This window comes from Pan paniscus, chromosome 5 (genome assembly GCF_029289425.2).
Source record: "Pan paniscus chromosome 5, NHGRI_mPanPan1-v2.0_pri, whole genome shotgun sequence".
NCBI lineage: Eukaryota > Metazoa > Chordata > Mammalia > Primates > Hominidae > Pan > Pan paniscus.
The window spans coordinates 77,420,001-77,441,570 of NC_073254.2; positions in this window are offsets into that span (position 1 = coordinate 77,420,001).

Here is a 21,570-nt window from a genome sequence, read left to right on the forward strand (position 1 = left end):
CACTTTGGGAGGCCGAGGCAGGAGGATCACGAGGTCAGGAGATCAAGACCATGCTGGCTAACACAGTGAAACCCCGCCTACTAAAAACACAAAAAATTAGCCGGGTGTGGTGGTGGGCGCCTGTAGTCCCAGCTACTCTGGACGCTGAGGCAGGAGAATGGCATGAACCTGGGAGCCAGAGCTTGCAGTGAGCCAAGATCGCACCACTGCACTCCAGCCTGGGCTACAGAGTGAGACTCTGTCTCAAAAAAAAAAAAAAGTAAGAACAAAAAGGGGAGGAAGATACAAACCTATTACCATTTCTGAAATAAATGCTCTTTTGTTGTACAGACTTCTTGTCACTTTGGATTTCAGGTCTCTTTGGTCTTCTCTGAGTAGCTCACTTATACGAACATTTTATATTACAGTAGTGACCCCTCATCTTTGGTTTTGCTTCCCGTGGTTTCAGTCACCTGCAGTCACATGAGGTCTAATAATACACACAATGCACTACAATCAGGTATTTTTGTGAGAGACCACTTTTACATAACTTTTATTACAGTTTGTTGTTATAATTGCTCTACTTTATTATTAGTTATTATTGTTCATCTCTTACTGTGCCTAATTTATAAATTAAACTTTATCATAGGTATGTATATATAGGAAAAAACAAAGTGTATATTGGGTTTGCTACTATCTGCAGTTTCAGGCATGCACTGGGGGTCTTGGAATGCAAGTCCAAACTTCCATATTCGAGGCACCTAAAATGATTACCTTACTCTAATAATACACTCAAGTGGAACCAAAGAGAAATTGAAAGGGTAAAAGGAGGATAAAGACAAAGGAAAAAAGAAAAAAAAATAGGATAGAATGCAGAAAAGTGGAATAAATGGAAAAATTGTGTGAAAAACAATATGGAAAGTAATAATTGAAGGCACAAATTATTGGGCACCTAATGCAATGAATAGATGAATGGACATTTCCACATGCTTAATTATTCTTTAGTTGTGATGAACCTTTACTGAAAGCAGTTTTCTTACCTCAGAGCTGTACTTTCCTTTACTTATAGCTACTGTAATGGTCTAAGAAATGTCTAAGTGTTGGAATAATATCAGAAATGCCTAAATATTTATATGAAACCAGTAATTACAAGAAATAGGAACAATGGAATTTGCATGGTTTAGAAAATTGTAATATATCACCCTTATGATTATCAAATGATCTCCCTCAAATTCATTTCCATTCCCATTTTTCAGTTGCACGATTCTAGGAATAAAGTGTAATCATGGTCAAACCTAGATATACTTGGTCTGAGAAGCTTAGAAACGAAATGTTTATAGTTTGGATGAAGGAGTATAGTATAATTTTCACATACGCATACATATATATACATACACAAAGACACACACATAAATTGAGGTGTGTAAATTCAGTGCATAAACAAATTTAATGAAATTGTACATCTAACAAAAAAAAACCATCTTTATGTGCATATTACCTTCCATAAAATATATGCTAAATATTTTAAACAAAAATTGTATTCATAGATAGCTCTATTTTTGGCCCATTTTCATTATATTTAGTCTGGGTTTCCATATTATTTGATGTGACTTACCTTTACTAACATGTGAAAACCTTCTGCCAGATGTCTCTGTAATAAAATATTAGAAAGATAGCTGCTAATAAATGCTCATTAATCTTATTTTTCTGGGATCTCAGATAACATGGCAGGTCACTGGCTTTTAGTTTCTCAAAAACTCTACTATTGTTCATTGGTTAGAATGTTTTAAAAATGCATATTTTATGTGACTAACATTGTATGTATAGCCTATTCTCTGTCAAAAAGTGAATCTTGAAAAAATAATGAAGGAAAACAGGATTTTTAAAAGAAAATGTAAATTAAAATGTTTCATTGATTCATGACTATTTTCTTTTTTATTTTAAACAATGTAAATCTAGGAAGTCCTCTATTTGCACAGTACTGTATCATAATAAAAATGACTGTGCAAGCTGAATGATCTTAAAAGTGATCTTAATAGCCAATGAGAAATTTATGATTGTTCCATTACCTTTAACAATTTTTGCCGAAATGTTAAAATATGCCAATTATAAATGTACACAGAAATGAAAAATAGTAAATTTGTAATATTTATGCTGTAATTTAAAATAATGAGAACATTTAAATTAAAGTGTTTTATGTCTTATAAAAATACATGTCAATAGTAGTTTGCACACACAGTGAATAGTCTTCAGCTCCTTCTTTTTGCATAATTTGCAATATGGAATGAGCATCTGTTCTATACTTTGTGAATTGTCATACTCTTTTCTAATCTGGATCCACTTCCAATACTTTATCCTTTGTTTCTTCAATGTCATGAAATACCTCCGAGAAACCTCCAGAAGTGCCTATGTCAATTATGGGACATCTTCATCTTTTTCATCACAATCACATTTTTCCTCACTTATGTTTATAAGTTGGCCTTCACTAAGTTCTTCTGGATGCGTATCTAGTGTCCCTCAAATAGCTGCAGTGTTAACATTCCAACAGTTACCTGTTTCTGCTATAACCCCATTTACATTGGACTCATATCCTTTAAAGTTATTTGCATGGTACAGTAAAATTATGCCATACTGCATGCATCTTACTTCCTATTACTTTCTGCCAATACGTGGATGTTTTCCATTGCTTTATGCTTTATGTCATATTTTCTCCAAAATTCAGCAAAAAAAAAACAAAAAAAACTCCATGATCTTCCTTCATAGCATTAATAGCCTTTCCAAAAGTCAATTTGTAATAATGGGCAAAGTTGAAATAAATTCCAGGCCCATTGATTGGATTGATGAAGTTGCATTTGGGGTAAAAATTAAATGTTCACATTTTCATTCATGCTACAAAGAGAATCAAGGTGACCTGGAACATTTTCCAATGGTAGTAGTACTTGAAAGTTAAATTAGTTTGCTTAGACTCTTTCTACATCTAAGAGATAAAGAAACACAACTATACACTTTGCTCTCTGTATGTGAGCTGAATAACAGATGTGCAGTGTATCGCCAAAAGTTTTTGAAGGAAATAATAGCCATGTATCACTTAATGATGGGGATACTTCCTAAGAAATATGTCATTAAGTGATTTTGTTTTTGTACAATCATCATAGAGGATACTTACAAACACCTAGATGGTATAGGCTATCACACATCTAGGCTATATGCTATAGCCTATTGCTCCTAGGCTATAAACCTGTACAACATGTTACTGTACTGAATACTGTAGACAATTGTAACACAATGCTAAGTATTTATGCATCTAGACATTTAAACATAAAACGGTTCAGTAAAAATACTGTATAAAAAGACTTAAAAATGGTTTATCTCTATAGGGAGCTTACCATGAATGGAGCTTAGAGAACTGGAAGCTGTTCTTGGTGAGTTGGTGTGTGAGTGCTTAGTGAATGCGAAGGCCTAGGACATTACTATATACTACTGTAGACTTTATAAACACTGTACTCTTAGGCTACACTGAATGAAAAAACCATTTTTTTTTTTTACTAATAAGTTAACCTTAGGTTACTGTAACATTTTTTGTTTATGATCTTTAATTTTTTTCAACTCTTTGATTCTTTTGTTATAACACAACTTAAAACACAAACATATTGTGCAGCTGTACAAAAATATTCTCTTTATATCCTTACTCTATAAGCTTTTCTCTATTTTAAAATTTGAAAAAAAAATAAACTTTTTTGTTAAAACCTATGACAGAAACGCACACATTAGCTGAGGTCTGCACAGGGTCAGAAGCATCAATATCACTGTCATTCACCTTCACATCTTGTCCCACTGGAAGGTTTTCAGAGGCAATAACACATGCGGAGTTACCTCCCATGACAACAATGTCTTCTTCTGGAATACCTTCTGAAGGAAATGCCAGAGGCTGCTAATTTACAGTTAACTTTTTTTTTTTATGTGAAGGAGTACACAAAATAAAATGATGATAAAAATATTGTGTAGTAAATGCATAAGCCACTAACAGTCATTTATTATAATGTATTGTGTACTGTATCTAATTGTATGTGCTATACTTTTATATGCCTAGCAACACAGTAGGTTTGTTTACATCAGCATCACCACAAACATGTGAGTAATGCATTGCACTATGACATTATAAGGTCTACCCTGTCACTAGGTGATGAAAATTTTTCAGCTCTATTATAATCTTATGAGACCATTGTTGCATATGTTACTCTTCATTGACCAAACCCCAAGTGTCACATGACCGTATGTGATTGGGTCACTGATTAGAATGCACTTTTGTTATTTATATAATGGTTTGTATACCAAAGGGCCAGAAGGAAAGTTTATACTTTATGTAATTACTCACAGTTAACATATGTTAGTAGCTGAAATTCGAATTGTATTTCTGGGGAACTGGTGTTATTTAACTAAATGGTGTTAACTGAAACACATATATTGAATCATGCAAAGTGCAGGTCATCTATATTTTAAATGATACTGTTTCTAAAATTAAATAACGTCACTAAGTTTTGAAGCTAATTTTCCTAATAATATCTTTGAAATAAGAATAATTTGATTGTGTTTTCAAACTGAAACACTTAGAATGACAAATAGTTTGCTAAGCAATGAACAAATTTTGAGTTGCTGGAGGACAGTAACCATAACTCAATTATCAATTCTCACCAGAACCTAATTGTGCTTGTGTGGTAGATGGTTTGAATGAATTAATTAATTTAAAGGAAAAAATACTTACTCTCAATATGTATAATGTATCTGATAAAAATATGTTTTATTTAATGAAGTTAAGAAATATAATATCTCATTTTTGTATAAAATTATGGACATAATTACATTAATGTTATCAAATGTGCATAATGTTATAGGATCGTAACAGACATAGTGAAACTATTTTTCCCTTTGAATGTTCCCAATAAAAAAATAGAAGACATATTTATATGTCATGTTTGATGTATGAATAAATTTGGGGTTGGCAGCTATCCTTCTCATATTCTTTCTTTCTTAGGCATTTTTTTTCTAGAATATGAATGCCTCCTTGGTCTGAGAAAAGATATTTGTGTCTATAACCCCATTTTTGCTTCCTGCAAGCTCAGTAAAGCTTTTATGTTTTTCCTCTCTAATCAATTGTGTAAGTTGATAGTGGTCTGGATGTATTTCTTTTACCATTACAATGTTTCTGGTCTAGTGATTGATGTGTTTCTTGCCTCTCTAAAAATAAGAAACGCATATTAGATTTTGCTGTCCTTATGCATCTCACTTTGAAAATTATAGATGACTATATGTATCCAATATACTCAGACAAATAAAAAGTAATGAAGCATAAATTCGGGAAACCAAAATACTATGGTGAATATAATGTTATTTCTTTTTTTAAGGATAATTTATTACTTTTATTGTAATATTCAGTAAAGTCTAATTAGAATCTTTTTTTGTTTGTTTGTTTTATTGTTATACTTTAAGTTTTAGGGTACATGTGCACAATGTGCAGGTTAGTTACATATGTATACGTGTGACATGCTGGTGCACTGTACCCACTAACTCGTCATCTAGCATTAGGTATATTTCCCAATGCTATCCCCCCCTCCCCCCACCCCACAACAGTCCCCAGAGTGTGATGTTCCCCTTCCTGTGTCCATGTGTTCTCATTGTTCAATTCCCACCTATGAGTGAGAATATGCGGTGTTTGGTTTTTTGTTCTTGCAATAGTTTACTGAAAATCATGATTTCCAATTTCAACCATGTCCCTACAAAGGATATGAACTCATCATTTTTTATGGCTGCATAGTATTCCATGGTGTATATGTGCCACATTTTCTTAATCCAGTCTATCATTGTTGGACATTTGGGTTGGTTCCAAGTCTTTGCTATTGTGAATAGTGCCGCAATAAACATATGTGTGCATGTGTCTTTATAGCAGCATGATTTATAGTCCTTTGGGTATATACCCAGTAATGGGGTGGCTGGGTCAAATGGTATTTCTAGTTCTAGATCCCTGAGGAATCACCACACTGACTTCCACAAGGGATGAACTAGTTTACAGTCCCACCAACAGTGTAAAAGTGTTCCTATTTCTCCACATCTTCTCCAGCACCTGTTGTTTCCTGACTTTTTAATGATTGCCATTCTAACTGGTGTGAGATGATATCTCATTGTGGTTTTGATTTGCATTTCTCTGATGGCCAGTGATGGTGGGCATTTATTCATGTGTTTTTTGGCTGCATAAATGTCTTCTTTTGAGAAGTGTCTGTTCATGTCCTTTGCCCACTTTTTGATGGGGTTGCTTGTTTTTTTCTTGTAAATTTGTTTGAGTTCATTGTAGATTCTGGATATTAGCCCTTTGTCAGAAGAGTAGGTTGTGAAAATTTTCTCCCATTTTGTGGGTTTCCTGTTCACTCTGATGGTAGTTTCTTTTGCTGTGCAGAAGCTCTTTATTTTAATTAGATCCCATTTGTCAATTTTGGCTTTTGTTGCCATTAATGGTGCTGGGAAAACTGTCTAGCCATATGTAGAAAGGTGAAACTGGATCCCTTCCTTACACCTTATACAAAAATCAATTCAAGATGGATTAAAGACTTAAACGTTAGACCTAAAACCATAAAAAACCCTAGAAGAAAACCTAGGCATTACCATTCAGGACATAGGCACAGGCAAGGACTTCATGTCTAAAACATATAATGTTATTTCTATGGAGAATGTGAATTATACTCCATTTTGGGTACAATAGAAAGGTGTGTGGAAATAGCATTTCACATTAAATAAAGAGCAGTATGATTAATTCCACAGCAATGAGGTAAACTTTGTCTTCAATGTTTGTGGCTAATTAGCAAGCAGACATACTTTTGAAAATGAGCTTTACTCCCTTGGTACTACATAATATGAATTTGTGTCCTATTCATAGTAAATTCTTTGAGGTATACATGCATATTTGAAGTGGCTCTCTGCATAACTAATCATAATTATGTTGAAAATATTTTTTCAAATCAAATATTTAATATTGGTCAAATAAAATGAATTAATATTTGTTTAGAATAGAAGATAAAATCTTTTTTTAAAACCTTATATTTATTTGTTCACTCTTTCTGTTTATTTATTAGACAACAAAACTAGTGAAAATGGGTTCAATCACCCCTTCTGGTTTTCTAACATCTATTTTCCTTCAAATTGATAAAAGAAATCAAAACAAAACTTAACACAAACAAAAAATTTTATGATTCCACAGGCAATGAATATATTAAAGAAAATTAGAAAACAACTACTAAAACTCTAATAGTGGAATAAACTTTTTAAATTATTTCATTTATTGATCTGTTTCTGAATTAAACCTGACTAAATTTCAATATTCCACATGGCAAAATGTTTTTTATATTCAAGGATTATTTTAAAGACAAAATCTTGAATTAATTCTTAATGAATTGGGAATTTTCCATCTATTGCTGAAATTTTAATATCTCTGAATTCTCTTGTTTGAACTAAGTTGTGGATAAAATTTATTGAGTTTGAAGTGATGGGAAGATGAGAAGTAAAAGCACTAGTTGTAATTATATCCGCTAAAGCAAGGCCATGACCACAATATTTTCAATATCCAAGGTGGACATACCATTTATCCTCCCATTGGGACATTTTTGAGAATCAAAGGAAGTGCTATCATAGTTACATTTGGAAAACAGGAACAAATTAGTACTGTCCTTAGAAACCTGAATGTAAGATTATTCCTCTGGACAGCAAACATTTATGCATTATGGGCAGAGATAATGAATTTAATTTATTTATCTTTAATGCACACATCTTTAAATTTTTGAATCCTACTATGCTTCACATTGATATGGTTTGGCTGTGTCCCTACCCAAATCTCATCTTGAAATATAGCTCCCATAATTCCCACGTGTTATGGGAGAGACATGGTGGGAGATAATTGAAACATGGGGGTGGTTTCCCCCTTACTGTTCTCATTGTAGTGATAAGTCTCATGAGATCTGATGATTTTATAAGGGGAAACCCCTTTTGCTTGGCCTTCATTCTCTCTTGTCTGCCGCCATGTAAGACATGGCTTTTGCCTTCCACCATGATTGTGAGGCCTCCCAACTACGTGGAAGTGTGAGTCCATTAAATCTCTTTTTCTTTATAAAACATCTTGGCTATGTCTTTATCAGCAGCATAAAAATGGACTATAAACAAGCATTCTGTGTTTTTTTTTTTTTAAAAATGAAATAGAATAGTGGAAAAAATCGTAACATTGTAAAGAAAGAGAAAAGAGAGGAGAGACAATGAGAGGAGAGGAGAAAGAAAAGGAAAGAGGAAAGTTTAATAGAAGACCCCATGTACCACTGACTCAAAAGAAGAGACCCATAATATATGTATTTAAAAAAGAAGGAAAGGAAATTTGAAGAAATTTTTATTTCTAGATAACTCATGTTTTCCTTTAGGAAAGAAACTGAGATATTTTAAGTATGTGTGTAATGAGAGGCAGAAGAAAAATGAAACCTACAATTTGCAGAACACATGATTTGCTGGTACAACGTACCATTAATCTGTTGATAGTTTTCATCCTAATTTTATCTACATCAAACACTGTTTATGAATGAACTATCTTTTTTCAAAATCATGTGTTTAATCATACGGTAATGCTTATCACGGGGGACCTTGTAAAATGCTTTTCCTAAAGTCTAATGTGAATCAAAATTAGTTTCTTTTTTAATTTTATGAACTTCTGTTAACATAGCAAAGCTTATGCAAGAACGTCTATATCAGATAGATGGAAGCAAAAAGACAAAATTTTCCTTCATAGAAAAACTAAAGATAGGTATTGAATGTAAAATATTATAAAATAGCCTTTGTGAATACAAATACTTTGTATACTGAGTTACTTTTTCTCTGCAGTCATAGATATATTTAGTTATTGCAACTAAGTGTTTTTCATTCATTAATATTTCATATTCAGTTACAGTGACACTCATTTCACCATAGGCTTTTAAAATTATAGTCATGAAATTGCATCCTACTCCAAAAAAGATAAGATAGTTCTCCCATTAAGTGAAACCTGTTAAGTGTCATTTCCACAGCCTGCAAACCTCATAATTCTCGTTGCATATCTAGCAGTCTTCCTTCATTTCTCGGCAGCAAATCATTAGCGGAGAACTGGACTGAGAACTAATTATCATTCACACTAACCTATTTTCACAAAATGTGTTAGAAGAAATTTACTGGTCTACCTGAAACATTATTAAAGAATTGTTACCAAACTACATTTGTCAAGATAAATGAACACAGTACACTTTGTGATATGATCTTCATTTTCAATCATGTTTGCTGGCTTGTTCACTAATTCATACAAATCAGTAATTGGCAATAGATTTCTGTCATTTATGTAAATTTGGCCTGGCCTTCTGTAGCTTTAGTATACCAACAAGCCTAGAATTTTGTAGCTATTTTTAACACTTAAAACGTAAATGTAAACACCTGTTTGTCAAATACACTTTTGTTATTTTTGACATAATGTAATACAGTGTACATTAGCAGAGAACATGTTTATAATACTTAAGAGAAAGCAAGATATTTCTAAAAAGGAGTTACTATCTTTCAAATTTGATAGAATAAAATTAAAAGGTCCTAAATAAAATAATTACCAAAAATCAAAGGCAAATGAGAACCTGAGAAAAATATGAAAGCTAACTAGCTAAATTTATGGATATGCAAAAACACAAATGCACCAATAAGGTAAGGATTGACAGCTCAATGTACAAAACAGCAAAATAAAACAAAATATAAATGGAAAAAGAACTTGAAAACATGATGACTTTTATTATTATTAAACAATGCAAAATAAAATAACAATGAAGTATTATTCACATAAACAAAATCTTAAAATATATTTAGGTTTGATATGAATGAACAAAGGCAGTCTCTCAGACACTGTTAACAAAAGTATAAAATTATATACTATTTTTTGATAAATGCTTGGAAAAATACAAAGGAAAAAACCCTAAATATGCTTTCTCATCAATCAAGCAAGTTTGTGTACATGTAATACATGTAATATAAATTTGTGATTTGTGCATGTTTTCATGCGTAGAATGTCACTACATATTTATATTGGCCTACTCCGGAGTGTCAGATTCACATAGACTTTTAGTTTTTGAAGAAAATGGCAAGACTAGAAATTTTACTTTTACCTTAAGTTCTTTTGTTCTTTATTATAGCTTAAATATAAAAAATGAAAAGGTACTAAAGGTAATGATGATTTTTAAATTGTTACTATACTTTCCCTAAATGATGATAAGTTTTTGTTCCTCTCTTACCATTCGTATTTAATAAGAAAAATATATTTTAATCTGTGTTGTTCTAGTTCAAAGTTAAAGTAGCAAGATATAAATAGGCTATGTTCTTTCATCTACAATGCCCAGAATCATCTCATGTTTACACGATCTCTATTTTAACCTTTTAAAAAAATGTATACCATGGGCATACAAGACATTTACTGAGAAGTCAAAATTCTGTCAATTCCTAGCCACAGAGAGAGAACTAATACTGAAAATACTCTCTATCAAATAAGACAATCCATTGCAGGGATTTCCTTAAAGCAAGGAATGAAAAATGGGTAAACCACATCCTTATTACCTCAAATAATAAATGTAAAATTACCACCGGACAATCAGGCTTATTATCAGGGAATGTAATTAGACCTAATTACATTCCAGACTTATTTTCCCTAATATTTTATTCTCCTGGTATTCATGCATATTGATTATTCCACATAATCACAGGCGTACTGACTTGTTGCCTTTTAATTGGTCTCTAGTGTTTCACTGATATATAGTTCTCATCACTGTAGGGCTGTTTTGTTTTTTTAATGCCTTTCCCACATTCCTTAGTAAAATTGACAATCAGGAAATGTTTCTGTAATGAAAACATAATGAAGGAGAAACAGTTCAGCATAGCCTATTAAATCACTTAACTATACAGAAAGAAATCCAACATGGAAGGTAAGATTCTGGTGGTCAATTGGATAACAATAAGAGAAGATTAAGCGATAGTTGTATAGGGAAGGATAAACCAAGGAATCTAGGTCCAACGAATTAAATAGAAAGTGAGGAATGGTCACATTAAAACAATTTTGAATAAATGCCATATCTAGTCATAGGAAGAGGGGGAAAATAATGCCAGGTGTTCACATGGCTTATTTTTCAGGACTAAGTATACACATTTTTAATGACCTATAATAAAATACAAAAATATCATGAGTTCCTCTTATTGAAAGGACAACTTTGTCAGATTCAGTGTTTTTCCGTTGATTCTATGCATACTTTTTACAATCTTTTTTAAAAATTTCAAACAACAATAGGGATACATTTTCTGAATCACTTCTTTATGCTTTGATCGTTGTAACAGCATGTATACTGATCGATGTCATATTGTAGGATTGAACAGAAATTTAAAAATAATGAAATTAAGTGTCAGATAAAATCACATGTATAGGAAAAGCCTTGAAAATTGCAATGGAAAGTGTTACTCCATAGGCAATATATGTGATATGCAACTTTCAAATGTCTGGAAAAATTATAATCTTACTATACCCAATTTATTCAATCTTATCCACTGAGGGATAGTTCCATGCCAAGATTAAAATTTTAATGGCTATTCTATGCATCAGCTAAAATGCAGTATGAAAAGCTTCTAGGAATTCAATGACTAGGAATTCTAGGAATTCAATGTCTAGCACTCAGTGACAAATCATATATGTATATATTTTTTTACTTTTAGTTATTGAACAGTCACTTTTATTTATTGAACAATTTGACCTACACTATATTTGTTTCTATGTGTAATCAATAACAACCATAATGTTTTCCTGAAGTTGTTTAAATTGCAAATACCTTTCCTTTTCTTTATGAAAGCAGAATGTGATTCTTTTCAAATACAGAAAAATGTAAATGTAAGAAAATGTGAGTTGAGATTGTTATCTTTGTGAGGACAGGAACTCATCTTTGTATGAGTATGGATATAAATCCAGGTTGAATCCCAAAGTGGTAGTTTTGTTACATACGCTGCACATAACTTGCTGATTCATATAACTTCCTAATTCAGGACTAGAGTTCAGTAAAACGTATTTCTCTCTTTCTCTACACACACACACACACACACACACACACCTGTATATATGTGTATATGTTTGTGTATACACATACATATATGTATATATGTATGTTTGTGTGTATAGATTTTATGTACATATGCACATATGTAAATGTAAAATAAAATTCAATTTTCCTATACTTACACAGAATTATTTTTTCATAAGTAAGGAATTAGAATTATCTGATCAATGATTCCTTATGTTTTTCCTCATGATAGAGAATATGATTTAATAAAAACATTCACTCTGTTCAGATGCACCCTCAGAATCCTTTTCAACACAAAATTTCAGTTACCATTACCAATATACTGAAAATGCTATTATAAGAAAAACATTCATAATGTAATAACTACAATAATAATTTGTTTCCAATATTTTTAAAGTTGTGTTATCAACTATTATACTCATTTCATAGAAAGCATTTGTAAGTTTCCTTTGTTTTTATATGTTTCTGAACATATCAGTGAACCTTGATATCAACTATTGAGATCATTTAGTCTTTAAAGGTTTCATGTTATTTGGTGCAAATACATACACAGACTGTTACAACCATTGTGAATTGTAATGAATAAGGGTATGTTTACTTCATTCAATATTTTCTCACCAAAATCTAACATTTCTGATAACAGAAAATTCCACTTTCATTTTGTTTGCAGTCTCCTGTAGGCTTTTGCTCACCTGTTTATTTTAATGTTTAAGAATCAACTTTCATTGGTATATATCTATAGCACAAAATTTGTGAGCCAATGTAGAAATAATTTTAATAGGTGAGCCATTCTCATTTACATTATTGATACAACCAGTATATATGTAAATATTACTTTCACTTTATCTAAGTCTTTAAATAATATGTGTTTGTTTTTGTGTGATGATTTAGTTCTAATATTTAATACAATTCACATTTTTATTCTAGAGGTTACATTAATACTATTTGCATATAATTTATTTTGTTTCTTATTTTTAGACACCGTCTACTGATTTCTTACTCTGGCAAAGGAAATTTATTTGTTACCTCTATGTCTACCTCTGTTCTTTTTCCTGTACCACCCAGTTTTATTTAATGACATTATATTACTTAATGTTTACCATTTAATATACTTAACATATTGCTATTTATTGGATTTAAGTGACATTTTATCTGCCACCAATTACCTAGATGAAAATCACTTGGATTATTCTTTTTTATTGTTAGAACATTTTATTTTATTTTTATATATATTTTTATTATACTTTAAGTTCTAGGGTACATGTGCACAATGTGCAGGTTTGTTACATATGTATACATGTGCCATGTTGGTGTGCTGCACCCATTAACTTGTCATTTACATTAGGTATATCTCCTAATGCTGTCCTTCCCCCCTCCCTCCACCCCACAACAGGCCCTGGTGTGTGATGTTCCCCTTTCTGTGTCCAAGTGTTCTCATTGTTCAATTCCCACCTAAGAGTGAGAACATGCAGTGTTTGGTTTTTTGGCCTTGTAATGGTTTGCTGAGAATGATGGCTTCCAGTTTCATCCATGTCCCTACAAAGGACATGAACTCATCATTTTTTATGGCTGCATATTATTCCATGGTGTATATATGCCATATTTTCTTAATCCAGTCTATCATTGTTGGACATTTGGGTTGGTTCCAAGTCTTTGCTCTTGTGAGCTCTATCATCCTTCTCTCTTTTCTACCTATATACTTCATCAAAGTATATGCTGTATACATATAAATATTTATACCTATATTTGTCTAATTTTATTTCCAAATATGAATTTCATTTCCAAATATGAATGTTTTCCACCTATTAAATATATTCAATGTTCGTCAACAGTCCCAGTGTTGATGTTTCCTAATCACGTTAGTGTCAGGCCTCTGAGCCCAAGCTAAGCCATCATATCCCCTGACCTGCACGTACACATCCGGATGGTGGGTTCCTGCCTTAACTGATGACATTCCACCACAAAAGAAGTGAAAATGGCCTGTTCCTGCCTTAACTGATGACATTGTCTTGTGAAATTCCTTCTCCTGGCTCATCCTGGCTCAAAAGCTCCCCCACTGAGTACCTTGTCACCCCCATTCCTGCCTGCCAGAGAACAACCCCCTTTTTCCTTTACCTACCCAAATCCTACAAAATGGCCCCACACCTATCTCTCTTCACTGACTCTCTTTTCGGACTCAGCCCACCTGCACCCAGGTGATTAAAAGCTTTGTTGCTCACACAAAGCCTGTTTGGTGGTCTCTTCACACAGATGCGCATGAAATTTGGTACCGTGACTCGGATCCAGGGACCTCCCTTGGGAGATCAATCCCCTGTCCTCCTGCTCTTTGCTCCATGAGAAAGATCCACCTATGACCTCAGGTCCTCAGACTAACCAGCCCAAGAAACATCTCACCAATTTCAAATCCAGTAAGTGGCCTCTTTTTACTCTCTTCTCCAACCTCCCTCACTATCCCTCAACCTCTTTCTCCTTTCAATCTTGGTGCCACACTTCAATCTCTCCCTTCTCTTAATTTCAATTCCTTTCATTTTCTGGTAGAGACAAAGGAGACACATTTTATCTGTGGACCCAAAACTCTGGCGCCGGTCATGGACTAGGAAGGGAGCCTTCCCTTGGTGTTTAATCATCACAGAGATGCCTCTCTGATTATTCACCCATGTTTCAGAGGTGTCAGACCACACAGGGATGCCTGCCTTGGTCCTTCACCCTTAGTGGCAAGTCCTGCTTTTCTGTGGGAGGGGCAAGTACCCCAACCCCTTCTCTCCATGTCTCTACCGCTTCTCCACCTTTCTGGGGGGCAAGAAACCCCAACCCCTTCTTCACCCTTAGCGGCAAGTCCCGCTTTTCTAGGGGAGGGGCAAGTACCCCAACACCGTATATCTCTGCACCCCAATCCCTTATTTCCGTGTCCCAACCTCTTATATCTCTGCACCCCAATTCCTTATTTCCGTGCCCTGACCTCATATCTCTGTGCCCTGACCCCTTTCCCACTTTTCTGGAGGGTAAGAACCCCTGAACCCCTTCTCTCCATGTCTCTACTCTCTCTTTTCTCTGGGCTTGCTGCCTTCACTATGGGCAAACTTCCACCCTCCATTCCGCCTTCTTCTCCCATAGCTGGTGTTCTTAAGAACTTAAAACCTCTTCAACTCTCACCTGATCTAAAATCTAAGAATCTTATTTTCTTCTGCAATGCTGCTTGACCCCAATACAAACTTGACAGTAGTTCCAAATAGCCAGAAAATGGCACTTTCAATTTTTCCATCCTGCAAGATCTAAATAATTCTTGTCGTAAAATGGGCAAATGGTCTGAGGTGCCTGACGTCCAGGCATTCTTTTACACATTGGTCCCTCCCTAGTCTCTGTGCCCAGTGCAACTTGTCCCAAATCTTCCTTCTTTCCCTCCCACTTGTCCTCTCAGTCCCAACCCCAAGCGTCGCTGAGTTTTTCTAATCTTCCTTTTCTACAGACCCATCTGACCTCTCCCCTCCTCCCCAGGCTGCTCCTCGCCAGGCCAAGCTAGGTCCCAATTCTTCCTCAGCCTCTGCTCCTCCACCCTATAATCTTTTTATCACCTCCCCCCCCACCAGGTCTGGCTTACAGTTTCATTCCCTGAGTAGCCCTCCCCCACCTGCTCAGAAATTTCCTCTTAAAAAGGTGGCTGAAGCTAAAGGCATAGTCAAGGTTAATGCTCCTTTTTCTTTATCAGACCTCTCCCAAATCAGTGAGCATTTAGGCTCTTTCATCAAATATGAAAAACCCAGCCCAGTTCATGGCTCATTCAGCTGCAACCCTGAGACGCTTTACAGACCTAGACCCTAAAAGGTCAAAAGGCCGTCTTATTCTCAATATACATTTTATTACCCAATCTGCTCCTGACATTAAATAAAACTCCAAAAATTAAATTCTGGCCTTCAAACCCCACAACAGGATTTAATTAACCTCACCTTCAAGGTGTACAATAATAAAAAACAGTTGCAATTCCTTGCCTTCACTGTGAGACAACCCCCAGCCACATCTCCAGCATACAAGAACTTCCAAATGCCTAAACCGCAGTGGCCAGACATTCCTCCAGAACCACCTTCCCCAGGGGCTTGATCGGGCCTCCTCCCTTTCCTACACATCGAGCTCAGGGATTTGCCGCTGCCCAGGGCTGGCAAATTGACTTTACTCACAAGCCTCAAGTCACAAAATTAAAATATCTCTTAGTCTGGGTAGACATTTTCACTGGATGGGTAGAGGACTTTCCCACAGGGTCTGAGAAGGCCACCATGGTCATTTCTTCCCTTCTGTCAGACATAATTCCTCAGTTTGGCCTTCCCACCTCTATACAGTCTGATAACAGACCAGCCTCTACTAGTCAAATCACCCAAGCAGTTTCTCAGGCTCTTGGTATTCAGTGGAAACTTCATATCCATTACCATCCTCAATCTTCAGGAAAGGTAGAATGCACTAATGGTCTTTTAAAGACACACCTCACCAAGCTCAGCCTCCAACTTAAAAAGGCTTGGACAATACTTTTACCTCTTGCCTTTCTCAGAATTAGAGCCTGTCCTCGAGATGCTACAGGGTACAGTCCTTTTGAACTTTTATATGGATGCACTTTATTGCTTGGCCCCAACTTCATCCCAGACACCAGCCCTCTAGGTGACTATCTTCCAGTCATCCAACAGGCTAGATAGGAAATTCATCAGGCTGCTAATCTTCTCTTGCCTATTCCAGATCCCCAGCCATATGAAGACACCCTGGCTGGACGATCAGTTCTTGTTAAGAATCTGACCCCTCAAACTCTACAACCTCGATGGACTGGACCCTACTTAGTCATCTATAGTACCCCGACTGCCATCGGCCTGCAGGATCCTCCCCACTGGGTTCACCATTCCAGAATAAAGCTGTGTCCATTGGACTGCCAGCCTAATCCCTCCTCTTCCTCCTGGAAGTCACAAGTACTCTCCCCTACTTCCCTTAAACTCACTCATATTTCTGAAGAACAGTAATAACCCTTATGAGCCTAATACATCCCTTCATTCTATTAGATCTGTTCATCCTTTACCCTACTTTTTGCAACAGGGCTTTAAGAAGTCACTCCCACCACTTGGGCCGAGCACCAAAAAACTTGTCATCCCTACTATTTTCTGTCTAGTCATACTCCTATTCTCCATTCTCAACTACTTATAAATGCCCTACTCTTGTTTGCACTGTCGGTTTACACTGTTTCTTCAAGCCATCACAGCTGATATCTCTTGGTGCTATCCCCAAACCGCCACTCTTAATTCCTTCTTAGAGTGGGTAGATGATCTTTGCTGGCAGGGCACTCTCCAATACTTCCACCCTGGTGAAGTTCTATTCTTTACTTTTATACTCACTCTTATTCTCATTCCCATTCTTATGCCACCCTTTACCTCTGCCCAGCTATCTCCACCACACTATCAACCTTACCCATTCTCTCCTAGCCACTTCTAATCCCTTCTTAGTGAACAACTGCTGGCTTTGTGTTTCCCTTTCTTCCTGTGCCTACACAGCTGTCCCCACCTTACAGACAGACTGGGCAACATCTCCTGTCTCCTTACACCTCTGAACTTCCTTTAACAGCCCTCACCTTTACCCTCCTGAAGAACTCATTTACTTTCTAGACAGGTCCAGCAAGACTTCCCCAGACATTTCACATCAGCAAGCTGCCGCCCTCCTCTGCACTTATATAAAAAACTTTTCTCCTTATATTAACTCTACTCCCCCCATATTTGGACCTCTCACAACACAAACTACTATTCCTGTGGCCGCTCCTTTATGTATCTCTCAGCAAAGACCCACTGGAATTCCCCTAGGTAATCTTTCACCTTCTCGATGTTCCTTTACTCTTCATGTCCGAAGCCCAACTACACACATCACTGAAACAATTGGAGCCTTCCAGCTCCATATTACAGACAAGACTTCTATCAATACTGACAAACTCAAAAACGTTAGCAGTAATTATTGTTTAGGAAGACACTTACCCTGCATTTCACTCCATCCTTGGCTACCTTCCCCTTGCTCATCAGACTCTCCTCCCAGGCCCTCTTCTTGTTTACTTATACCCAGCCCTGAAAATAACAGTGAAAGTTTGCTCATAGATACTTAACGTTTTCTCATACACCATGAAAATCGAACCTCCTCCTCTATGCAGTTACTCCATCAGTCCCCATTACAACCTCTGACAGCTGCTGCCCTAGCTGGATCCCTAGGAGTCTGGGTACAAAACACCTCTTTCAGCACTCCTTCTCACCTTTTTACTTTACATCTCCAGTTTTGCCTCACACAAGGTCTCTTCTTCCTCTGTGGATCCCCTACCTATATGTGTCTACCTGCTAATTGGACAGGCACATGCACACTAGTTTTCCTTACCCCCAAAATTCAATTTGCGAATGGGATGGAAGAGCTCCTTTTTCCTCACATGATACTGACATGGCAAAAAAAGAGTTATTCCTCTAATTCCCTTGATGGTCTGTTTAGGACTTTCTGCCTCCACTATTGCTCTGGGTACTGGAATAGCAGGCATTTCAACCTCTGTCATCACCTTCCGTAGCCTGTCTAATGACTTCTCTGCTAGCATCACAGACATATCACAAACTTTATCAGTCCTCCAGGCCCAAGTTGACTCTTTAGCTGCAGTTGTCCTCCAAAACCGCCGAGGCCTTGACTTACTCACTGCTGAAAAAGGAGGACTGTGTGTATTCTTAAATGAAGAGTGTTGTTTTTACCTAAATCAATCTGGCCTGGTGTATGACAACATAAAAAAAACTCAAGGATAGAGCCCCAAAACTTGCCAACCAAACAAGTAATTATGCTGAATCCCCTTGGGCACTCTCCAGTTGGATGTCCTGGGTCCTCCCAATTCTTAGTCCTTTAATAACCATTTTTCTCCTTCTTTTATTTGGACCTTGTATCTTCCGTTTAGTTTCTCAGTTCATCCAAAACTGTATCCAGGCCATCACCAATCATTCTATACTACAAATGTTTCTTCTAACAACCCCACAATATCACCCATTACCACAAGATCTCCCTTCAGCTTAATCTCTCCCACTCTAGGTTCACACGCCACCCCTAATCCCGCTCAAAGCAGCCCTGAGAAACATCGCCCATTATCTCTCCATACCCCCCGCAAAATTTCACCATCCCAACACTTTACCACTATTTCATTTTATTTTTCTTATTAATATAAGAAGACAGGAATGTCAGGCCTCTGAGCCCAAGCTAAGCCATCATATCCCCTGTGACCTGCACGTACACATCCAGGTGGCCTGTTCCTGCCTTAACTGATGACATTCCACCACAAAAGAAGTGAAAATGGCCTGTTCCTGCCTTAACTGATGACATTGTCTTGTGAAATTCTTCTCCTGGCTCATCCTGGCTCAAAAGCTCCCCCACTGAATACCTTGTGACCCCCACTCCTGCCCTCCAGAGAACAACCCCCCTTTTTCCTTTACCTACCCAAATCCTATAAAACAGCCCCACCCTATCTCCCTTTGCTGACTCTCTTTTCGGACTCAGCCCGCCTGCACCCAGGTGATTAAAAGCTTTATTGCTCACACAAAGCCTGTTTGGTGGTCTTTTCACATGGACACACATGAAAGTTAGTTTAATGAAGCTGATCCTTAAGCACGGTGCTGTTCTGTATAGCTTCCTCCAATGATGGAAATGTGATGGTGTCAAATATGGTAGGCTCTAGTGGATGTTATCTATTGAGTACTTGAAATCTGGCTAATGTAATGAGGAGTGGAATTTTTAATATAATTTTATTTTTGTTAATTAAAATTAAAATTCATTTTGGCTACATAGAGCTGGTAGCTACTGTATTTCACAGTAGTACAGCTCACTATATCCTACAAAAATAGCTCATGGGAATAATATGAATTGTTTTCTTGCATATTCAATATTGTTTATCATTAACTGTGTACTTGATAGGTTGCTCAGTTGAACACAAAATTGTCTAATCACACTTTGTTTTACTAAAAGTATTGCCAAAATCCCAACAAAATTGTAAAGGATTCAGGGTGGGTAGAATTCATAGTATCCCTATCTAAGCCCTCTGTAAAAATCAACATGTCATAGTAGATGAGAGTGTACTACCAAAACATTAACCAAGCAGTAGCTCCAATTGCAGCTACTGTGCTGTATGGTACATCTACATTGGAGCAGATCAGCACAACTTCTTTTGCTTCAAGGGTGACTGTGGTGACTGTAAATATGTTCTTCTCAGTACCTGTAATAAGTATTTCACTTCCTTGGTTAGGTTTATTCCTATGTATTTTATTCTTTTTTACATTATTGTAAATGGGATTGTTTTCTTAATTTCCTTTTTGGATTTTTGTGTCCTGAAACTTTACTGAATTCATTGTGTTCTAACAGTTCTTTTTGGAATCTTTAGAGTTTTCTACATATGAAATCATGTCACTTGTATACAGAAATAACTTCTTTCTTTCTGGTTTGGATTCCTTTGATTTCTTTTTGTTGTCTAATTTCTTTGGCTAGGAAGTCTAGTCCTTTCAGGAGTACAAGTGATGAGAGTAGTTATTCTTATCTTTTTCCTGATCTTAGAGAAGATTCTTTATCTTAGAGAAGATCCTATTCTTGTCTTGTTCCTGATCTTAGAGAAAAAGCTTTCACATTTTCACTGTTGATTATGATGTTAGCTGTGGCATAGTCACATTTTGTCTTTATTATATTGATGTATATTTTTTCTGTACCTAGTTTATTGAGCATTTTCATTACAGAAAGTTATAAAATGTTCCCAACTTTTATCCTTCATTCTGTTTAATATTGTTAAAATCTCTATACCATGCAAAGTGATCTACAGATTGAGTGCTATCCCCATCAAAATCCCAATGGCATTTCTTTTTACAGAAATAGAAAAAAAAATTCTTTTTTTTCTATTTCTGTAAAGATAATATGGAAGCATGGAAGCACAAAAGACCCAGAAGAGCCAAAGAAATTTTGAGAAAGCAGAATAAAACTGTGGCATCACACATTCTGGTTTTAAAATATATTACAAATCTACAGTAACCATAACAGTACGGTACTGGCATTGAGACAAACATATAGACCAATGGAGCAGAATAGAGAGCCCAAAAATAAGCCCACACATATATAATAAACTTGTGTTCCACAAAGATGCCAAAAGCAAGCAATGGGGAAAAATAGTTTTTAAAAAGTGAATGGTATCAGAAAAACTGGATATCCACACACACAAAAATAGAAATTAAATACCCTATCTTCCATGAAACACACACACACACAAAGGCAAAATGGTTAAAGACTTAAATGTAAGACTTGAAACTACACAATTCCTAGAAGAAAGCATAAGAGTAAAGCTTCTTGGCATTAATTTATCGGATATGGCCCCAAAATCACAAGCAACAAAAGCAAAAATATTTATGTGATGTTGTGGAAATATATCACATAAGAAAGCTTCTGC